The 20,712-nt window shown below is 47.2% G+C and overlaps 1 pseudogene; it reads left to right on the top strand.

Moving 5' to 3' along the window:
- The window catches only part of LOC144120393 (uncharacterized), a 115,300-nt pseudogene extending 102,506 nt beyond the window's left edge, over positions 1 to 12,794 (top strand).
- Positions 12,795 to 20,712: the final 7,918 nt, after the last annotated feature.

The raw sequence follows: 20,712 nt of genomic DNA, 5'->3' as shown, positions 1-20,712 counted from the left end.
AAGCGCCAGTAATCCGCACAGAGACTCAGGAAGTGCTTGAGGGCTTTCTTGTCAGTAGGAACAGGAAAATGTGCGACGGCGGCAGTCTTCTCGGGGGTCCGGCCGCATTCCTTCAGCTCTCACGTGACCCAGAAGTTTGAGGTCTTTCTAACTGAAATGGCACTTCTGGCGCTTCAGGTCTGCCGACCGGAGGCCTTCGAGGACAGCCTGCAGTCGTTGGGGATGCTCGTCAAGCGTTTTCAGAAAACGATGACACCCAAGTACACAAGACAGCTTTGCCGCTTGTCGCCTGTGAGGACAGTGTCCATCATCCCTTGAAACATGGAAGGGGTTGTAAAGAAGCAAGGAAACGAAGAATCAGAAACAGCAGTTCCCCGGAAAGAAGCGCCTAGCTTGGGTAAAGTGCTACAAAGCAGAAACAGACGGCAACAGAAACCTGGGCGCCCTTGGAGACACCCGAACGGCGGCGCCCCGAAGAGAGCTGACAAAAGACCACCAACATCCCGGCGCTTTCAATTGGCCGTGACATTAGGGAGATCCGCGAGATCGGCTACAGACGGCGCTTCAGCTACACGCCCGCAAGCGGTCTCCTTCCCGAATGAACTCCAGATGTCAAACACGGCGCAAGTGTGGGGGCTGGGACGCGACCACCAAATCATGTGCACGTGCGGGTGAGAGAGAAAGAGTGCCTCGTGACATTGAGGGTGAAAAAGCGTGTGGACGGGGCAAGTGCGAAAAGAACAGTCGTCGGAAGAAGACGTGTGTAATGCCTCTTGAATATAGCCAATGTTTTTGTTATCGTTAAACAGTTTTGCCCCTGTGTGATTTTTCCGCTGTTATTCGAACCCCAAAAGTTTATAAACTTCAGAGTTGTAGCATTATCGCTAGATTTAAAAGAAGCTACTATATATGCATTACATGGTGCCGAAACCCGGGATGAGAAGACAGCGGTGAAATCCGAACGGACCACGAGGGACTCCAGAGACTGAGCTGAAGAAACGACAACATGGAAAAGCTCAAGGCCAAGAGGAGTAGTCGACGAGGGCAGAACACCATCATAATCAACGAGGCCACAGCAGTGCTGCCGACAGCCGACGTTCATCAACTGACAGCTCTGCTGCACAGGCTACAAGTAAGCAACGATGAACTGCGGAAGTTAAACGACGACTTGGAGGACCATCTACCAGAGGAAGCTTTCGAGACCGAATTCACCGAGGCCGTCGAATACGACGACCGGGCCATGAACACAATCGGTCTACTCAAGGCTCGGATAACAGCTTCGCAACCGACAACGCCGTCAGTACACAGCGCCGAATCGACGCAAGCGTCGCTGCCGACACCAAGGCACAGTGGCATAAAGCTCCCGAAGCTGCATCTAGAATCATTCAACGGTGAGCTTGCCGATTGGCAGACTTTTTGGGAATGCTTCCGCGAGACGGTGAATGAAAATTGGAGCTTGTCGAAAGCGGAGAAGTTCCATTACTTAAAGAGCCTCCTCACCGGGCCCGCCTCGTCGGCAGTAAGCGGATTGCAGGCAACAGAGGCCTGCTATGACGACGCAGTACAGATACTGCAGCGCCGTTTCGGCGACAAGGGACGAATAGAGCAGGAGCACCTTGTCAAGTTGAGGATGCTGCCGTCTGTATCGTCTTCAGGAGATGTGAGGGGACTCCGCCGGCTTTACGACCATGTGCAAGCACACATTTTCGGACTCGCGGGACTGGGAGTGACCACGCATGCTTACTCTGCAATGCATTGCGACATCGTACTAACAGCGCTGCCGCGAGACATGGTGGTAGAGTTTCATCGACTGACAAGCCGAGCTACAAAGACAGGTGCGTTGTCGTCAGCCGATAGCAGCCCCGCCTCGCCAGCGCAGCAGTCCGCCTCTACGCACACACCAGACAGATCTGACGGCAGGTTAAATGAGATATTAGAGCTTCTGCTAGTGGAGACCGAGTGCCGAGAGCGGTGCAAACAAGATCCTGTCACTGTGGCAGAGAAGAAGCCGTATCACATGAACCGCTTCGGAAAACGACCGAATCAGCATACTGCCAGTGCCGCTGTGCTTTCTACGCAATCGGAAAAGGCTGAGAAATGTGCCTTCTGTGATTCAAGCAACCACGGCACAGTTTTGCACAGCTGCCCTGACAAACAAAGAAAAGACAGAGAAGTTAGCCACGACAAAAAGGTGCTTTCGATGCACGAAGTGGGGGCACAGATCTAAAGATTGCAGGAGAAAGATAAGCTGCGAGCATTGCGAAAGAAGACATGCCACCTCAATGTGCAATCCAAATTGGACAATAGACAAAACCGACGGGCCAACGGAGGTCACTGCCACGAACGTGCATGCAGCCGCTAACAGAAAAGAGACTCAAGAGACAGCGCTGCAGACTTTCCGCGCCTTTGCTGTGGGGGACACTTAATACGGCTACATCCGGGGCGTAATGGACGGTGGAAGCCAGAAAACGTTCATTCGAGAAGACATCTCAAAAACACTTGGTTTGAAGACGTTAGGAGAGAGCGAATTTCATCTGAACACCTTTGAGAAGCCTACCACGCAGTTGCAGAGATGCCGGCTCGTAGAACTTCGCCTTCGGAGCCAGTATAGCGGCCAAGAAACCAGAGTAGAGGCTATTGAGGTGCCCTTTATATGCAAGGATGTCCGGCAGGTGCCCGCAGATCACAGTTTTGTGAAAAAGATGGAACTTGGAGGTGCATTAATCGCAGACAAATTTTTCTATCCCGACTTGGCATCGGTCCCAGGAATTGGATTATTAATTGGCACCGATCACCTCTGGAAATTCCAAACTGGTGAAGTGCAGCGAAGCGACGAAAGCGAAGGGTTGGCAGCCGTTAACACCAGGCTTGGTTGGACCATCCAGGGGCCGTTCAGTGTGACCCCCAACCTCATACTAGCAAACAATGTTTGCATATTACGAATAGGTTTGGAGACGGCTGAAAAAGTCCACACTACGCAGCGGAACTTCTGAGAGTTGGACGCCACTGACATGAAAGATTCCCCAGAGACGCCGAACGCACGACCACTAGACAAAATACAATTGGAAAACAAAGATCAGCGTTATGAAGTTGCACTGCCATGGAAAGACCCATCGCAAGAACTCAGTGACAACAGACACATGGCGGTGCAACGGCTAAACAACTTTAGTAAGGCAGAAACTTGGGCTAGTTGGATATTGTTTGAACACATATTTTCTAGCGCTTAATGAACACAAGGGACAAGAACACAAATACACAGGACGTACGCTAGTCTTCAACTGTCGTTTAATCGAAAAAAACATTCAATATAAGACATCTCAAATGCTGATATTCAAACACGCGCAGTAGCAACGCCACGTTCCAAGAACAATTCTTTTTTTATAGATAAACAGTAAAACGGTAAACGGTACCCTGGCGATAAACGGTACCCTGGCGACCCTGACCCTGTACCCTGCACACCAATCTTGCATGAAACAAGCATTCTAGGAACACTAAAAACGCAATCGGAACGGGGAATTTTTGAAGCTATGTGCATTGATAAAGAAGGTTCTAAATGGGTCAGCACCCCATCTGTTTATCTATCAAAAAAAGAATTGTTGTTCTTGAAACGTGGCGTTGCTACTGCGCGTGTTTGAATATCAGCATTTGAGATGTCTTATATTGAATGTTTTTTCGATTAAGCGACAGTTGAAGACTAGCGTACGTCCTGTGTATTTGTGTTCTTGTCCCTTGTGTTCATTAAGCGCTAGAAAATATGTGCTAAACAGCTTGGCGAGGCGACTTGGGCGGAACAAAGAACTTTTGGAACAGAACGACTCGGCTATTAGAAGTTACATGGAAGCTGGGCATGCAGAAAGAGTACCGAAGGGAACTATCGGTCCTGACGCCTTCCCATCTCATCACGGGCAAACGGCTGATCGCTTTGCCCGAAGCGAGGACAACGTCCATTCCTTCGGCCACTGCAACAGACATAGGTCGAGATGGAAATACCGGCAAACTATAATGAATTCATTTTGGAAGCGATGGTTGAAGGAGTACATCCTTCAGTTACGGTCAGCCCACTTCGCCTCTTCAAGCCCTGCGAGTGTCATGGCCGTGGACAACTTGGTGACGTGCACAAAGAAAATGCGCCGAGGCATATGTGGCAGACTGCTCGCGTTGTGGAGGTGTTTAAAGGGCGAGATGGACATATCGGATCATGCACCGTCAAGATGCCGTCCGGGGTCATCATAAGACGACTGGTACAGCTCCTCTATCCATTAGAAACGAACATAAAACGAGTTTATACTCATTTTTTTTTGGGGGGGGGGGGAGAGAGAATGTAAAGAAACAAGGAAACGAAGAAGCAGAAACAGCAGTTCCCCGGAAAGAAGCGCCTAGCTTGGGTAAAGTGCTACAAAGCAGAAACAGACGGCAACAGAAACCTGGGCGCCCTTGGAGACACACGAACGGCGGCGCCCCGAAGAGAGCGGACAAAAGACCACCAACATCCCGGCGCTTTCAATTGGCCGTGACATTAGGGAGATCCGCGCGATCGGCTACAGACGGCGCTTCAGCTACACGCCCGCAAGCGGTCTCCTTCCCGAATGAACTCCAGATGTCAAACACGGCGCAAGTGTGGGGGTGGGGACGCGACCACCAAATCATGTGCACGTGCGGGTGAGAGAGAAAGAGTGCCTCGTGACATTGAGGGTGAAAAAGCGTGTGGACGGGGCCAGTGCGAAAAGAACAGTCGTCGGAAGAAGACGTGTGTAATGCCTCTTGAATATAGCCAATGTTTTTGTTATCGTTAAACAGTTTTGCCCCTGTGTCATTTTTCCGCTTTTATTCGAACCCCAAAAGTTTATAAACTTCAGAGTTGTAGCATTATCGCTAGATTTAAAAGAAGCTACTATATATACATTACAGGGGTGTTGCACAAGCTGAAAGAAAGCACCATAGAGGCCATGTGGTGTCACAAAAGTGGTGTTCTTGTGGTACCTTTCATCTAGTTCAGTTTGCTAATAGCCGCTTTTCCAAGTCGACTGAGAAGCACTTAGTGCAACACAATTTGTCCAGCGTGTCGTCATTGCGCGGCAACGGGTAGACATCCTTTTCGGTCACACTGTTCAGTTTTGCATGGTTGACACAAAACCGCAGAGCAGCGTCCTTCTTTTTAGCCAGGATGACAGGCGAAGATCACGGGCTTTGGGAAGGTTTAGCTACTCCATTGTCAAGCATCTCCTGAACTTGCGATCCTTAGCGGAAACATGAAGTGATGGGTGTTTGGCGAACCTGCGAAGAAGAACCAACGCACAGCTTGAATTCTAGCAGTGGTTGCTCCAAGGCCAGCCGTTGCTCCCCGGACAGGTGGCAGTTGATGTCGTTGTTTTCAAGGTAGGGCTCGTCAGTGCCTGCTGCAGCGGATGCAAAGCAGAAGCGATACCAGTTCCAGGAAAAGCGTGCTGGTGCTCATTATAAAGATTAGTGAAAAGGATCGCAGACTGGCCACCATGAAGCGTCAGTAGGCTGTGAGCAGCGCAGATGCCCTAAGTCAGCATGAGTGAATGGTTAGCCTCTTACTGCTTCAGCATCATGCAAGTCGTCGTAGGTGACTTCCAATAAAATACTGCTCCGTGGTGGCAACGTGACGATGTCTCCAGAGATGCGAAGCGTGGCACTATGGCAGCAAGAGCTGGTCAGTTGGGTGGTCATGCCGCTCGAAAAGGTAATAATTTGTTGTAGATGATCGCACCATACATCTGTACTGTCAATGCCGATAATCAGATTCCAGGAGCAATCGCACAGAACGACGCAACTGAAAACGTAGATCCATTAATTTGATTGCCAACTGTGCAGATACCCTTTAGGGTAAGGATATGACCACTATCCAATCGAATAGTCAGCCCCAGTGTCCACTAATGCACAGTCTCTGTGACCGCCCAGAATAACCTATGCCTAAAGAAACACGATTGTCTGGCTTTGGACGAAGGTGCCATCAGTTCGTGTTCGGAGTGTAGCAGTGACGGCGGTAGGTCTTCAGCGCAGCGACTCCTAGCGACCTCGCCCCCTGAAGGTCGATGGTCTCAGTTTTCCCGGCGAGGTCTGGACGATGGACCCTGTGCCGCTCCTAGAGAGCTGTGCGGGGTCAGCGAAGATGAGCGTGACTAACGTGTTACACGGGATAGAAGTATGCTACAGTGAATTGATATGAAGGGTCAGTCGCTGTTCCGCAAGGAAGTCTTCAATGGCAGGAGGTTGGTGGCCAAACTGGGGTTTCGGAGAATTGGCGCGAAAACCCTGCAGGCTGAGGCGTCAGTAAGAGCAATAGCGGTACAGGTGGCCTGATTCTCCGCATTGAAAGCAATGTGGCCAGCTGTCAGGTGTGCACCAGATGTCGGCCTTCCACAGGGACGCTTCGCGATCATTGTTGGCACTGAGGGCAGCATAACAGGATGGGTTGCATGAATCGGTTCTGATGAAGTGGGAACCAAATGCTGCACAACCTTACCATAGGTGGTAGTCTCCCGGTGGACGTGGTGTTTCCACAATAGAGCCTGGGACGCCTGTTGCACCTTTTTGCAAACGAGCGGAGATCAAACCCAGCGTAAGCTGCAAACGCACAATGGTGCGAATCAGATTGCGCAAATTGTTACGGCGGCTCATGGTGGTGGCAAACGATGCGGTTACTGCAGCAGCATGCACGGGCTGCTTTTATGTCGTGAACAAATGAATATGACCCCAGGTGGCCAAAGATAACTATGTTCTGTGCATGGCAGGCCTTAGCACCTCACGGCTTTGATGCATTTACTGCTCAAGCATTGTTTGAATGTACGTTAAGGCTCTTTGGCCCATTTAGCCTTTTTAGTCATGCTCATCACAGACTTTTCTTCTGTCATCTGTCTTTTGCTCGGGCAAAATATAGACTGACTGATTGATTGTATATAGTGGTGCATGCATTGCGGTAAAATTTTTTTTGGCAGCATAGTTAATCATGTTCTTAGCAGCCATATGAGGATAAAACAAAAAAATTTCAATAAATGCATTTCGACGGCAAGCACCGAAATAAGAGAACTCTTCTTGCTGTTTTCCTGCCCATTCAAGTAGTCCCAGCAAATAGAACGCATAGTAAAGAAAAATGACAGGGTACTGACTGATGTCCGTGCTGCACACATATGTACACGCTGTTGCACCGAGTGGTGACGGCCACTGTGGCTTGATGGGCCTGCTTCTTGTGGCACAGTTATTCTGCACTAAAATACATGATTGGCAAACAAGCTCTGGTCGCGCTTTTGGCCGTGGTATCAAGATCTAAATAGTTCTTGCACCATGATCTCAAGGCAGGATGTGAATTGTTCTTTGTTAAGAGAAATTTCAAGCCAGCTGAACACAATGTTAAACATTGCACCAGAATCCTTTCTGTACGTAGGTTATGTGCGGCTTGAATTCCAGAAGTCCTGCATTGTGTGGGACCCCAACACCTAGGTTCTCGTTTAGTTTCTGGGACATCTTTTTGCCTTTTGAAAGTTCAGCCAAAATGGTCTTTGGCTGAACCGTATGTCGCCTGAAAAGAAATTTGTGTTCGACAAGCTGTACTAGGTGCAAATCGGACACAGAAAGGAGGGCTACAAAGCATACGACGAGGTGGATCATGTTCCGTTTCATACATCAGGTGCAACGTTGTGAAAGGTACAGAAGTAGTCCATGCGTAAAAATAAAGGGAGGTGTGTTACTCCGCACTTGTTCTGTGACCGAGTGGTCTAAGGCATGAGAAAGGGACACTGTGTCGTCAGCACTAATGGTGCATTGTATTGGGTTCATGACGAATGTGGGATGTAGTAATCTTCGATATTGTTATTGCGCTACTCATGGTTTACATAAACAAGAACGACACATACAGACAGGGCATCGGGTAATCTGGCGGCGCATTGCTCCAAGTGCAAAAACTATAAGCCATTGCTTGATAGCACCACTGTCATCCTTCGATCCCAAGATAAAATGCAAAAAGAGCTTTATGAAGCATTTCGCATGACGTCTGAGAAGGAAGGCACTTGCATAAGCGACCCTTCAGTAGCACTGACGAAGCGAGAGATTAACTTTTTAAGGAAGTGAAAAGACTGCATCCTCCACACATGCCTGTCAGCAGAAGATTAGACAACTCATCTCCATGAAGCTACCTGTTTTTGTGTCCCTTCTTTTCTCATCTTAACAGTTCATATAAAACGAATTTCCCACGCAATAAAATCAGTTCATAGTTTGCGCCCTGGCTGTATGTGTCGTTCTTGTTTGTGTAAACCATAAGTAGCGCAATAGCAATGTAGAAGATTACAAACCAACTAGGCCCATTTGAAGCTCTTGGATGTAGTAAGCCTGCAGGCAAAGCATTTCCTATGTTATAGTGTCTACTACTTTTTGGTCGTGGGTGTAGGCAGCGCAAACAAGAGCGCTAGCTTTGATTGCATTGCACTTGATGTATGAAACAGAGTATAGTCATGAAGCATAAATGGCTGTCGGCCTGCTACGAGCCTGGCTTGTCCAATCCATTTTGAAACAGCGCAACAAAGACGGGACGTGGAAACTGAGGTGTAAAGACAAACATGCGCTGACTAACAACTGGGTTTATTGAAAAAAACACACAAAATATATACAGAGTTAGGAAAGATTAATCGCCACCATAGTCAACTCATGCCACATGTGACGCCAGATATCCAATCTCCCCTTCGGAAAGGGCGACCGATGGGCAACAAATGCACGTTGCGCCTTTCTCACGTATAAGAAAAGCTTCATACACTTCTCGCGTCATCTTATCACAATGGCGAAACACGATATTGGTGTTCTTATAGTCGGGGGTACATTTGCATTTTTTGCAACGGAATGCACCTTTAGTGAGAGGGTCTCCTTCTGTTTTTCTTTTTTCGTACTCTTTTTCGTGTTTGCATTTGCACCTTCTGCAGTGGACCGCCACGTGTGACAGGGGGTCTTTTTTTCTGGTGTTCTCATGTTCCATGAGTCGCTTGTTGATGCATCTTCCTGTTTGGCCAATATATGTGGCGCCACACGAGAAGGGAATTTGGTATACTACCCCTACCTCGCAAGGTACATAAGGGGAAACATGGCGCACCTGACAAGCCCTTTTGTTTCCCTCCTGCCTCTGCCTTACCTGACTACACATTCTGCCTAATTTCTTCGGGGCAGAAAATACGACGTCAACGCTATATCTGCCTGCCACTTTTTTGAGCCCATGGGACATGCTGTGCGCATATGGAACCACTGCCGGCCTTTTATTTTTATTTTTATTTTCATTTCTTGCACTCGGCCGAGCCCCATACTTCACGTGCCTAAGCAATTTTTCCGCTGCCCTGGAGTGGGTGTAGCTTGAATGCAGTACAAGATCACAATGCTCGCTACGCCACAAGTTGTTATCAATGTGCAAGCAGAGTCTCAAGTGGAGGCGATCAAATTTTTCCTAGCAGTGGGAATGATTTTGCCTCATATTCCTAAGAGGCATACTTTTTTAACACAACAGTGTGGCCATATAGGCACGTCGGTATGCATCCCTAGTGAAAAACGTGGTTTCATATCTGTTCGGTACCCGCCACGGTGGCTCAGTGGTTAGGGCGCTCAACTCCTGATCCAGAGTTCCCGGGTTCGAACCCGACTGCGGCGGCTGCGTTTTCATGTAGGGAAAACTCTAAGGCGCCCGTATGCTGTGTGATGTCTGTGCACGTTAAAGATCCCCAGGTGGTCGAAATTATTCCGGAGATCTCCACTGCAGCACCTCTTTCTTCCTGTCTTCTTTCACTCTCTCATTTATCCCTTCCCTTACGGTGCGTTTCAGATGTACAAAAATATACGAGACAGATAGTGCACCATTTCCTTTCCACAAAAAATCAATTATTATTATATCTGTTCGAGCGGTTTTTCATATGACTTGGTAGGTTACGAGTATGTGAGAGATAATAGAGGCACAAATTAAGAGATTAGTGATTAAATTAGTAGCAAAATGCGTGTATGCAAACATGGTTTGGCAAGGTGAGGTGCAGACAGTGGCCATTAATGCTGTTGCATCATACCCTTAAACGGTAACTGAAAAGGGGTAAAAATAGGTGATGGTAATGATGTACACTGAATCACGTATCATCCTTCCGTGAAAATTTTTCATCTAGGCTCTGTGGCTCTACAGATATCTGCAATTAAAAACGACCTCTGCATTTTCCCTCTCAAATCACACGCAGAGTGAAGTTCAGAAATAATCACATTAAAGACATGTGCTGCACTCCACCCACAAAGCATTACAAGGTAGCTCTGCACACTTAGTTATTTTTTTAAGAGTGTTAGCTGTTACTACTCCCAATTGCTTGTTTCGTGTCTGCTCTCAGATTTCAAGATGCGGGGCTAAATCGCGTGATCATAGCTGTAACACCTCAATTCAGCAAAATGTGATACCCCACTACGTGATCACGCGCGCGTGCAGTTGCCGAGCCGGCACAGCAGCTGGATTACATCCTATATTGGCGTTCTGCTATATACCCACAAAGCATTACAAGGTAACTCTGCACACTTGGTTATTTTTTTAAGAGCGTTAGCTCTTACTACTCCCAATTGCTTGTTTCGTGTCTGCTCTCAGATTTCAAGATGTGGGGCTAAATCGCGTGATCATAGCTGTAACACCTCAATTCAGCAAAATGTGATACCCCACTACGTGACCACGCGCGCGTGCAGTTGCCGAGCCGGCACAGCAGCTGGATTACATCCTATACTGGCGTTCTGCTATATGTGTACCGTCTGAGCGGGCGCCAAGACTGGTGCTACTTGGGATCACCATTGGAGATAAAATCGTGGCCAGCCTGTTTGGCACAGAGGGTTTGGAGTGTGGAAAACAGGATGGCATAATTCGGCACAAACAGTTGTTAGTTGAGTTTAAACCCGGTGTGTGGGGGGATTCGTACCCATAACCTTTCGTCTTCGAAACCGTAATGGAGGCAGCCTTTAGAGGGCCGTGGTGGGTGAACCAGTGGTTGCAGAGGGATGCGAGCGGCACCAAACGAATCATCATTGCTTGGTGTACACATTGGTATCCAAATTTGTCGAAAGCATAGGTGAAAGCAACTTAGCTAATGCTCTTCATTTGATTTCGCATTGGTAAATCATTCTTTAATTTTTCTCTTTGCCGCCTGCTGTCCCACTGCGGTTAGAAAGCAAACGAGAGAGGGAAGGGCACACAATGCATTCTGCCAGGGCCAGGTAAGCACCTCGCCTTCTTCGCTGCGGCTCTGGTGAACTAGTGACAGCGTTCCCTGACTGCCGTGCTGTGCAAAAGCTGGCATTTTTAATGATGTGTTGTAAACAGTCTGCTTCTTTTTGAGGACTTGAGTGCACCATGCACACCCAAGTGGTATATCCTCTACATAATTGCACGCATTTCATAGCCACCTTGTTAAACACTGTCAGGGACCCTTTAAAGGTAGACGTGAAGCGTCCCCCTTTTTTTAAGTGGGGCTTATTGTCCCAAGGCACCTCTAGAAATGAGGGACGACACAGTGGAATACTGATAATTTATGCTGTCATGATATCTCGCCTTTCACATCTACTAAAATGTGGCCACTATGGCTGGCATCGAGTCAGCCTTGCCCAGTGCCCTAAGCACTGAACCATCACGGCAGGGCTGGACATGCTTTTCAGCCAAACACCATTATTTGAAGATAAGCATTTCCAGCGGCATATCCAAGTGCCATATTCACTACCTATAGATTAAGAGAAATTTTGCCCGCACGTCTGTGTGTAACAGAATTTTTTTTTCAAGCACTATGCATTCAGTGCAAGAGTACCTGTAGTTGATGCAAGGATTTCTGGTGTACTTAACAGCTATATGGTGGTTGCCTTTAGTATATCGTGTTGTATGCCTGTGTTTTCAGCTTTTGAGTTCTCATAGCTTGCATTAGGTTGCTAGACTTTTGAAACGTATGGCAGCCATAACTCACACAACTGTACTGCACCGCTTTTAAAGGGCAAGGTAGGTTATAGTTAGTAACATCAGAGCAGTTAAAATATGTCACATATGAAGTCAAGCAGATGCTGGGGTAGGTGGGCCTTAAGCACTTTGAGTGAGCCTTGAGCGATCACTTCTAGCCCATGTTCTGATGGCTGCCTTACATCTTGAACTTCAGCTAAAGGGTCAGCAAATCAAGTTTGCTCAGTGTATATGTCTTCATTAAATATGTGCATTTGTATTTTTGTTTGCAGACTTTGCAGCCTGGAAGGATATGGAAGAAATAAAGGAGAAAGTGAAATTCATAGCATCTAGTGGGCCTAAGCGTTCGTCCTCAGGAGTAACGCAGATGTACCTGTTGTGCAATAGGTCAGGAATGCATGTGAAAACTGGAGAAGGGAAGCGGCAGCCAAAGTTAGTGGGCAGTGTGAAGTGCAACAAGCACTGTTTTGCAACTATGGCTGTCACACAAGAAGGTGAGAACGTAACTGTTGAGTACCAGGCTGAGCATTATGACCATGACAGAAGTGTGAAGCATCAGCGCTTGAAATCCACCCAGAAGAATGCCATAGCAGCAAACCAAAGCCTAGGATTCCCTAGTAAAAGGATTTTGCTAGATGCACACGCAACTGGTGGAGATGAATTGAATGTGCTCCATACTTTGAACAGGCACGATGTTTACAATGTAAAGCGCAAGTTTCGTATTGGATATGAGGAGCACAAAGACCCAGATGAGTTTGTCAGCATGAGGATGTGGATTGATGAGCTTCAAGAAACCTCAGCTTTGCGGTATGCTGATAAAGAGCTGCTTAGGAACAAGGCATAGGGAAGTTTAAAATGGCTCTTATGAATAGCACTCAGTAGGAGTTCCTGCTCGAATATGGTAAGAAAAGTGTGTCCATAGACTCGACTTATGGCACTAATTCTCATGGCCTCCAACTAACGACATTGCTTGTAATTGGCTGGCAAAGACTTGTCAGGGATTCCATGTGCCTACCTGCTCTCAAAAAGTACTACGGAGGAAACTATGGTTGCTTTTTTTCAGGCAATCAAAGACAGACTTGGTGAGGCACTTTGCACTGAGCTCTTCATGTCAGATGATGCGCCAGCATATTACAATGCTTGGGCAAGGGTAATGGGGAGACCCCAGAAACGCGTGCTCTGTACTTGGCATGTGAAGCATAATTGGAACTCTCATATCAGTAAAGTGAGTGGCAGAGAAAACCAGAAAGTGGTCAAGGAAACTCTGCACACATTGATGCTTTGCCCAAGGGTGCCAGAATTTGAGGCTATTCTTGCAAAATTTCTGGCATCAAAATCTGTGGTTGAGCTCAGTCCCTATATTGAGTACTTTGAAAAGTATTATGCAAACCGTCCAGAGCAGTGGGCACTCTGCTATACGGAGGGTAGCAACCTCACTACTAACAACCATTTGGAGAGTATGCATAATGAACTGACGACTGTTTAATTGCAGAGGCTGCAGTGCAAGCGGTTAGACAAGCTGTTGATTACTTTGCGGCAATTCACTAATGAACGGCTTCTGAAGCAGCTTGTTTCTGAGGTGAGGCCCAAGGCAGACCACCGCACAGCTGACAACTTCAAGAGGCATTGTGCAGGTGTCGCTATATCGAAATCGAGCTTCCAGCATTTTCAAAGCACTTGATGGTGCCTGGCTTGTGGAGTCGCAATCTTTAAGACAACATCAGTACACAGTAGTAAAGGTGTGCACGGCATGCACAGGTAGCGGGATGAGCTGTCAGGAATGCAACATTTGTATCCACAGTTTCAATTGTACATGCAGTGACTTCGGGAACAGCTTGAGTTTGTGCAAGCACATTCATGCTGTTGCACAATGGGAACTGGAACAAAATTTTGGGTATCAGGGTCCACATGATTAAGATGGAGCCCCTCCCTCAACTTCTGTGCAGACTAGTTCATTACCGTTGGACGAGCCTTAGGCACTTCTTGTTAGCATTCAGGCTGATTCTATCCCTCAGCCACAAAATTCTAACCTGTGAGGCGTTTGCACCCTGACTGCAGCTATTCTACAAGACCTCATGAACAAAGACGCCCCAGTTGATCCGTCAAGGGTAGAATTTGTGATGAAGAAACTTCACGAAGTTAGGCAAGCTGTTAAACAATTCCCAGACAAGCAGCCATCACTACCGAAGTCCACTCCTAGTAACAAAAAACTATAGAAGCAGCCAGATTATTGGCCCAGAAAGAACCGCACCTCTGCATCTGCTTCGTCTGCATGCTTTCCAGCACCGACGGTTTTGCAGCAGGACTACTTAAAACAAATGCTTCTCAATGATGTAGAGGTTCCTGTTATTCATAACAACAGTGACCATGAATTTTAGTGCTGTACGCAGTTCGGGCATGCAGTTCAGTGTCATAACATTGCTCGAATTATCACACATGCTACAGGAAGTAGTTTCGGCTTACATCGCGCCTCGTTTTACTGGGAATTATATAGGGGGAAATGTATATTGAGGTTTTTTATGATATACGTAGTCATGTGTGTTGCTCCGACCTCCAGATTTTCGGTACGGACTGCCTGTGCGTTCCTGTGCAGCATATAATGATGATGCAGTGTGGCTGTGAATTTTAATAGGAATAGTTCTTTATTCCACTAACCACCAGGTCCGCCTATTATTGCAACATGTAATTGCGCAGTGTAAATGAGCACTGCTCTGGTACGAAGTAACATGGATGGTGCGCACGTAAGGTGCCAACATTGCTCATGTAGGCTGCCTGAGTAGAAATAGTGTTGTGCTGGAATAAAACAATAGGAACAGTCATATCCTTCATGCTGCGTATTCTTCCAGTAGTGTGGTAATCAAGTGTTCTCGAGCGTAATACAGTGCGTTGCAGATTATGCATAGTGGTGGTCTGCTCTGGACGCTGGTAGTGTGTGTTGCTAAACTAGTCGTCTGCAGGTTTATAGAGTAGTGTTCTTGGAATAGGGCTCAGTGTCGAGTAGCGATGCAGTCTGGTACCGTGGTAGCATGGATGGTGCGTGAGTGAGAGCACCTCCATTGCTTCTCGTATGGCCTGTTCAGGCAGTCAAGGGTTCTGTAGCATAAAACAGTGGGTTGTTACAGATTGTGCATAGTGGTGGTCTGCTCTGGACGCTGGTAGTGTGTGTGTTGCTAAGCTAGTCGTCTGCAGGTTTATAGACTAGTGTTGCTTGGAATGGGGCTCAGTGTCGAGTAGCGATGCAGTCTGGTACGGTGGCAGCATGGATGGTGCGTGAGTGAGGCACCTCTGCCATTATACTGTTTGTGTTCAGTAAGGCATCTAAATACTTCTGTGCTATACTGGTGTGCTTTCGATTTCAGCAGGCACACAAGTGTCGCAGCATAGTGCTGCATCTGGCAGTTTCAGCAGGCAGCAGCATTGTGCTGCATCTGGCGGTGTCAGACCCCCATTTTTCTCGGCAGAACCTGGCTGCTAGAGAGCGCGTCTTCCAGGTGGCGGATAGGGAGGCTTCTACCAAACAAGGCAACTTCAAATTCAGTGCATCAGTGATAACACAAACAAGAAATGTTCACGCTTTAAGAGCTTAAAAGCGGTTGAAGTACAAAAAGGTTTGAAATGCGGGCCAGTTGGTACATTGCAACTTGAAAAAAAACCAGTCACAAGGTACAAGAGAAAGTGTTCACGCCACGACTGGTCATTGTGGCGTGAACACTCCTTTTGTCTCTTGTGATTGTTTTTTTTTCAAGTTTAAGTACGAAGCCAAACTGATTTCGCTAAGTTTTTGTTTGGTAGGAGTGGTCCTTGCACCCGCGGACCAACAGGTGTTTCCGAAATGATCGACCAGTTTGTCATCATTAAATGTCATAAACGTGGCATTTATCCAGCTATGTTTATTTAAACATATGTAGGCATCATTCGCTTTCAACATATGTGCCCCGAGTTTTATGATTTAGGTCTCTTTGTCGTGCACTTTCTGGTTTGGACGAGGCTGGCCCCAACCATGGCCCCCAAACAGAGGAGGAGGAGGGAAAACTTTATATTTGATATTAAAATGTGTTATTAGCGGTCGCGGGCTGTCTTCTTCATCTTCCGATGAGTTATTGCAGCTCGTCTTAACAGGGTTGGGGCCCCTGGTCCAGGGCTCCACTGAGGTATAAACAGAGTTACCTTCACCCCACTACAGCAGAAAGAAGTAGTAGTGGCAAAGTGCTGTGTGAAAGTGAGCAAGGCATCAGGGGTGAGGTGATTGAGGGAAGAGAGTCAACCAACCATGGCCGCCAACCAAAGTGACCTTCACACCGCTGAAGCAGAAAGAAGCATTGGCAGTGTGGTGTGTGAAAGTGCGTGGGGTTTCCGGGTGAGATGACTGGGGGAAAAGAGAGCGTCCACGAGAGTCAACTTTTTTAGCTGGCAAGATTGACCGCAACCACGACCACCAACCATATTCACCTGCACCCCACTGCAACAGGAAGGCCAAGGAGTGGCAAAGCTGTGTGAAAGTGTGCCACTGCCAAGCACTCCTGGGACTATAAGATGGTGACGACACCAGATCTCCATTGACAACTTGTTTTCTGTTCTGAAAAGGCCACTGCCTTTGAGAACCGCTGTGTTGTGTGCATGGACTGCCGCTGCGCTGCGATCATTGTATGTGTGTTTTTAAATTCGTATTCAGTGCGAACTTTTCGGTTCATTCTAATTATTATCTGAAATCCTTAATCCTAACCACTAGTGCATGTGCTCAGTTTGCATCTAGTTCAGCGGCAGACTGTAAATGTATATACTGCTCTCTGTCATCCGTAATTGTAATCACCTGTATGTATGCAGATTACACACATACAAGTGATTACAATTACGGACGATAGCGAGCACTATATACATGTGTTTACAGTATCTATTGCATGGCAGTCTTTGATTAATGTAGTATGGTTTTTGATTTGCCTGAGTGTGTGTCTTCATAGAAATATATGTGTTGTTTTTATCTGAATTTGTGGCTGTGTCCCATTCACAACACGTCAAATTCCACCCCCTTCCAGCCTGGTTTGGCAAGGTGCTTCGCATTTCTGCTGAGCTGCGAGAGCACATATGCATGGTAGGAACTCAGGTCAGCATATTCACAAATGCCTTCATTCTGCCTCACACTCAGGCTTGCGAGTGGAAGGTTTGCAGCGCACTTTTGTGACGGCTATACGTGTTTAGTTTGTAGGCTTAACGCCTCAGGAGCGAAGGAAACGAGACCACTGCTACGAGCTGACACCAGAACAGAACTGCCAGCCGTGGCTGCACGAGCCACGACCAGGTGCCGTCTTTATTCTCTTCGCAGGATGGCACGCGCTAGCCGGGTTGTCGGCGCCGCCCAAGAGAGGGTGCTACAAGTTGAAGGCAAGGATGAGTCACTACCGAGAGTACTTGAATTGGAGTCCAGTTTGATTGGTAGAAGCAGAGTATTTGATGAATTACACTACAGTGCGCCTTGAACTTTGTTTTTCTTGCCTAATTGGCTGCTTGGCATTGTCTCTATAGCCTGAATTTTAAGGTGTGGAGAACCTGTTTCCCCCTCCGTTTCGATGCGGCCCATCTTCATCGTCGGCCGTCGGGACGGACAGCCCCCGGCCGGGCGAGGAGGGAAGTCTCCCTCATGGGGGAAAGGGAACGGCGACGGGAGCGCCACCTCGTAGGTTACGCGGAATTCTGCGGAACCGGAGAGAGGCCCTTCGGGATCCGGCCAGCGTCGAGAGCGGTTGGAGCCGCACGCTCCCGTCACCTTCCACGGCAGGCGCACGGGGATCCGTTGTGCCTTGCCGCTGGACTTCTGGTTCCAGGCAGCGAAGCGAGCGCAGCAAACGCGCGCTCTGGTCGCCTTCCCCAGCAAATGCTAGGGAATGGCTTTGCCTCAAGAATGCGGCGCGCACGGGAGAACCCGGCCGCCATTATCGGTGCATACAAACGTTCGCCGCCGATACCTCCGAAGTCGCGCCCCTGCCCCAGCCGGTAAGTCGGAAGTCCTTCTTACGTAGCCTTCTATTTCCGAGGAATGCCTCGTTGATGTTTTGTAGCTAGCTGGCCCGCTCTTTGTATTAATTGCAAGTGTAATAAATAGCATATGAGTGTTCACGCTGTGTCGTCCCTTTCCTTTGTCCCTCGAGCACGAACCCCTCCGCGGTTAGCGAGCGGGAACGCTGCATCCGTGGGGTGGGAGTGCGGGCGGGGCGAAAGGCCTTTGTTTCCCCCGTATTTCCACAAAGGCGAAAGCCTTTAATGGCTCATACTCGCAGCCATGAATCTGTCCGGCGTCCGTTACATTCAGCACCTCTAAAAGAAAAAAAAATTTGTGCACGGTGGGATTCTAACCACCATCCTTCCATTCCGCAGCCGAGCGTGCTAATGACTACGCTACTTCCTGCCAATGCATATGTAATTCTACTTGTCCAGGACGCTGTAGTGTGTTTGTGGAAAGGCGTGGAATCAGACGAATGCCTCCCAAATGCCCTCTAGTGTCTCCAGCATTTAAGATTCACAAACAGTTGTGTACTTAACCTCTTAAGCACACATCAGTGACACAAGCAGCAACACCACGCTAAAAGGTTTTGCCTCACCACACTTCAGGTCAGCAAAGTGCCCCTCGGGATTCTTTTACTTCCAGTTCTACAAGTATTGCATACTTCAAGGCCCGTACTGTGCAGTGTCTCTGTGCTTTCTAGACCAAAAGGCCCAGTGATTCAAAATTTGGATAACGGGCAGTGCAGTCCCAGAGTATGGTGTGAGGTATGGTGTCCGATTCCCAAGTAGAATGCTTGAATAATATTTCATCCAGTTGTCTTCTTTATAAACTTGCTAGTTCAAAATGGCCATTGTAGAATGTTTGGGCATTTGCAGATGCACTGTTCTATAGCACACCTGTGAGGACCAATTCACCAATTTGAAAGAGGCCCATCTATGTACATCAAAATATCAGAAGTTTTTTTCCCCAAGGTGGCCAGAGGCTAAGTTTTTATCCCTTGTAACCACCATGGAGGTTAGTTTCTTTTGAAAGTCATGCAAACCTGGCCACTCTTCAATATACTACCCTCAAGCAAATTGGCAAGCACAATGCTTTAATATTATTTAATCGAATTGCCTCCTTTAAAATCTTGCTTGCAGGAAAGAGCAATGATACAATAGTTGGGTATTTACAGATGCACTCCACAGGCATGAACAGGAGCAGGTGCACCCACTGTTGCACGGGAAACATCTCGACACCAAATCAGACGTTGCGTTTTTCTCTGTTCCTTCCTGGTTGAGACTAGCCCTCACCAAGCACTTCAGGAATTGAGAATAAATAAGTAAAGTACTGTAAATGTACAGATACACAAAGGCGGCCAGTGCACCATTAAGTGGGAGATTTTGTTCACTTGCAATCCTGTCTCTTTTAAATGAGATGAATTTTTTTGTACGTACAGGAAAGCATTCAGAGGACAGGGTCCAGCCTCATATCTCTTGAATGAAGGGAAGACCTGGAATGCATCACAAATTTATCTCCATTGTCTTGTAATTAACCATAACTGCACCTTTTAAAGGGGTGCGGGGAGACTTGGCTTTAAGAGCTGAATTATTTTTCTGTCATGAAGGGATGCCAGTTGGCGCAAGTATTGGGAAGTTAACTATTAAAACGAATACAAATTCGACCAGTTTCGACAGTACAAATTTTTGTGCTTTACTGCTATACCAAACTTGCAGAAATCCTGGCATAACAAAACTTGGCAGAAGTTCGAGTCTCACTTAAATTTAAAAACCCCGAGTTTTTTCCACACTGAATATTACATGCATGCTTGCACAACGTGCTCGTTACCTGTCAGTAGACATATCCCCTAACACTTCCAGCACCTCGCTGCAAAATGTAAACTGCTGTTTCCTGTTGAACATTGTTTGAACACTGTTAAACATTGGTTGAGTTATCAGCATATTAATTTTTAGACCCAATGTTTTGCTTTGTCTACCTGCAACATTGATGATGCTTAGTAATTCAGACAATTAATGGCCTAGCAAGGCAATATCATCAGCAAATCGCTGAATACTAAAGTATTGTTCATTATTACTTTTCCCTAACTGTTCCCATTTCAGGTCTCGCAGTAATTCTTGCATGCAAATGGATAGCAATGGAGAGACTGTGTCTCATTGTATACCATCGTTCTTTATTGACCTTTTATTACTTTCTTTATGGAGGCCTAATTCGTTGCGTAGCCGCTGTAAATATCTTGCAGTATTTTCGCATATGCGTCTGCACCTTAGTTCCACAATGTCTTTGTGACTACTGACATTTTGACTGCTATATAAAGGGGCTATTTTCAGTGTATATCTCTATCAGCTGGTTGATAGTATAGACATGATCTATCGTAGTGCTGTGTACGTGGCTACAAACCGTGGCATCCTACGAAAAGTTTTCGCAACGTACACTCTTCATCTTCCAGACTCGTGTAGGTTCTTCTGGGATCCACCCCGAGCCCCATACTGCAAGAGACATGCTTGCTTGCAAGTAGCACACGACAGTGACAACAGCAGTGCAATATTGGAAATTTTTCCATGCAACTCTGGGCAAGACGGGCGGCAAAAGACGTAAAAAAAACAAGCGCCAAAATTATACTCAATACTCAAAGCGAAAACACCCCTACGGAAGCGGATGTCAAGAACGAGAAAGGTGTCTCCTTGTTTGCTGCAATTTATTATGGAGAGAATGAATAAGTTGAGCATTGGATAGGTGTCGGACCAGATTACTTTCCACCCTAAAC

The sequence above is a fragment of the Amblyomma americanum genome, chromosome 2 (genome assembly GCF_052857255.1).
Source record: "Amblyomma americanum isolate KBUSLIRL-KWMA chromosome 2, ASM5285725v1, whole genome shotgun sequence".
NCBI classification, from domain to species: Eukaryota; Metazoa; Arthropoda; class Arachnida; order Ixodida; family Ixodidae; genus Amblyomma; species Amblyomma americanum.
This window is presented reverse-complemented; position numbering and strand designations above follow the sequence as displayed.